Source organism: Macrobrachium rosenbergii, chromosome 8 (genome assembly GCF_040412425.1).
Source record: "Macrobrachium rosenbergii isolate ZJJX-2024 chromosome 8, ASM4041242v1, whole genome shotgun sequence".
NCBI lineage: Eukaryota > Metazoa > Arthropoda > Malacostraca > Decapoda > Palaemonidae > Macrobrachium > Macrobrachium rosenbergii.
In genome coordinates, this window is record NC_089748.1 from 81,044,150 (window position 1) to 81,046,649 (window position 2,500).

A 2,500-nucleotide genomic window follows, 5' to 3' on the forward strand; every position below is an offset into this window, starting at 1 on the left:
AACAGCAAGTCTGCTGTTATACAGGAATATCCACGGAAGGCTATGATTCAGCTATCCCACCATTCTTCAGCAGATGAGGCCTACAGGTAAGGAATACCTGCTGTTCCAATAAAGACTCCATGTTGCTAAAGCTGCCGAGAACCTGACTCGCTGCTATGCTAAACCCGACTGACTGTCTAAAAACAAGGCGACAGACGTCAACTCACCACACCAAAAACAAACACAGGAGGACGAGTAAAACGAGGAACAATCGAAATAAGATTGCTCCATTAAAACCACTGAAAAAATAATACAGAATAATACAGAGAGAGAGAGAGAGAGAAATATATGTAAATATATATATATATATATATATATATATATATATATATATATATATATATATATATATATATATATATATATATATATATATATATGTGTGTGTGTGTGTGTGTGTGTGTGTGTGTGTGTGTGTGTGTGTGCATTATATATTCTCTCTCTCTCTCTCTCTCTCTCTCTCTCTCTCTCTCTCTCTCTCTCTCTCTCTCTCTATATATATATATATATATATATATATATATATATATATATTCTATATATATATATATATATATTTCTAGTCTTTTCTCCGAACCCTCAACGTGATATCATACATAACAGAACAATTCATGCGCAGCTACTGTATACCATTACCTAATTGTGTTTCCTTCTTTACTCTATCCACTTTTTATACTGTTTATTCCTTTTTCTTTTTATTATATCAAAACAGCCAATGTCTTTATTTATCCCCATCTCTCCCCATTCTTTTCTCCATAAGTAGAAGGAATTCTTCTACTTATGTTTTCCTAAGTTCTTATATATAAAAAATTTCTATTCAAGTTCAAGCAAACAAGATCACGCCATAACTGAATCATAAGTTTCTTCTATGGCTTTTTGAAGAGCTTATTAGTTTCTTAAACTTGACTTTGATGTCAGAGCAGCTGAGAGGCAAAATCGGAGAAAAAGGAGTGTTTTGAAATAAAAATTGACTCTTTAATCAGCTTTCCAGTACAGTTTTGTACATACAAAATAACTAAAGTTCCTTCTTAACATTCTCCATCAAGTCAGTTTCCTTCTAAATCACAAAACTGAGAGCTCTGCTGATGTTTGCTTGCACCTAAAAACTAAGATTCTTCCAAAACTAAGCCATATCCGCTGGTTCCTAAAGCATATGTAATACATAGTAACTAAAATGTAGGTATGTTTTTTTTACTTTTTTTTTTCTTTCTCCACTGTTAAATTTCTCCAAAGTTAAACTGTCACATGCACTTCGGTTCCACTACTGTGCCTGCCTCTCTGTGGTCTACATTCTTCAGTTCTTTTATTTCTTCTGTAAGTCATCAATCTTGTGCCTTAGGCGTGTTATCATATTATTCTTCTCTTTTATTACACCTAAAAGATTACTGTTTTCCATTATTTTGTCCATCTTCATATCATTAAGTATCTTATTATCCAACTCAAGTTTGATGACTTGGTCTCTGAGATAGTTTATTTCCTTGTTATAGGCGAGTCCGTTCACCTTCCGAAGATATTTAGTTTCGTTCGAGAGATCTTCCACGCGGTCTTTCATATTCTTAACTTCCTTTTCCGCACTGTTCTTTATTCGTTTGTGTTCTTCCTATAGCTCACGAGCTTCTCTCTCCTTGTCCATCACTTGCGCTTGCAGATCGGCAGCCAGATTACGTAATGCGTTGTGAGTCTTCACCATCCGGTGCGCTTCCTCGTTCAAGCCATTTATTTGACTGCTCATAGCCGTTCTCTCTTGCTTCCTCTCATCCAGTTTCATCTTTAACTTTGCAATCTTCTTCTTGTAGCCATTTAACCATCTCCACGAGACGATCTCGTTCTGCAGTGTGTCTGTCATTAGCGGCCATCAGTCTTCAGTATTCTTCTCTTAGTTTCCCGACTTCAGTTTGAACTTCTGCTGTCAATGCTTTCAGCTCGATTGCTGGATCAACTGGGTATTTGTGTTCTCTAGCTGTTTCGTCTTCTTGTTCAAGACGTTTACTTGGTGCTTCAGAGCTGATATTTCCAACCTCTTTTGCTCTTCTATTTTCCTCATTATGTCATCTATCCGTTACCTATACTCTTGGATTTTGTCACAGAGGGCCGGGTATTCACGATCAGGTTTATCTGTCAGTCCACCCGTCAGTTCATCGAAACTGACGTTAAAACTTAAGCGTGGACAACAGTTTGTGGGTGGAGTCAGTCTACTCGCCAGAACAGATGAACTGATGGAATTACCTAAAGTTATTCCAACCGACTGACGGGTGATCGCACATGTGGATGGGTAAGCAATGATTTTATGACAGCTCGCTGCCGGATTTCTCCTGGGAAGGATCTCAGCTGCTCGGACCAGAATATGAATAAACTTTGTATAGGCCTAATTTATTTTATTGTTAGACCCTGTGGAGTTATTTGTAGACCATTGTGAATTCATATCATATAATAAAAAATAAAAAATATTTCCATGTGATAC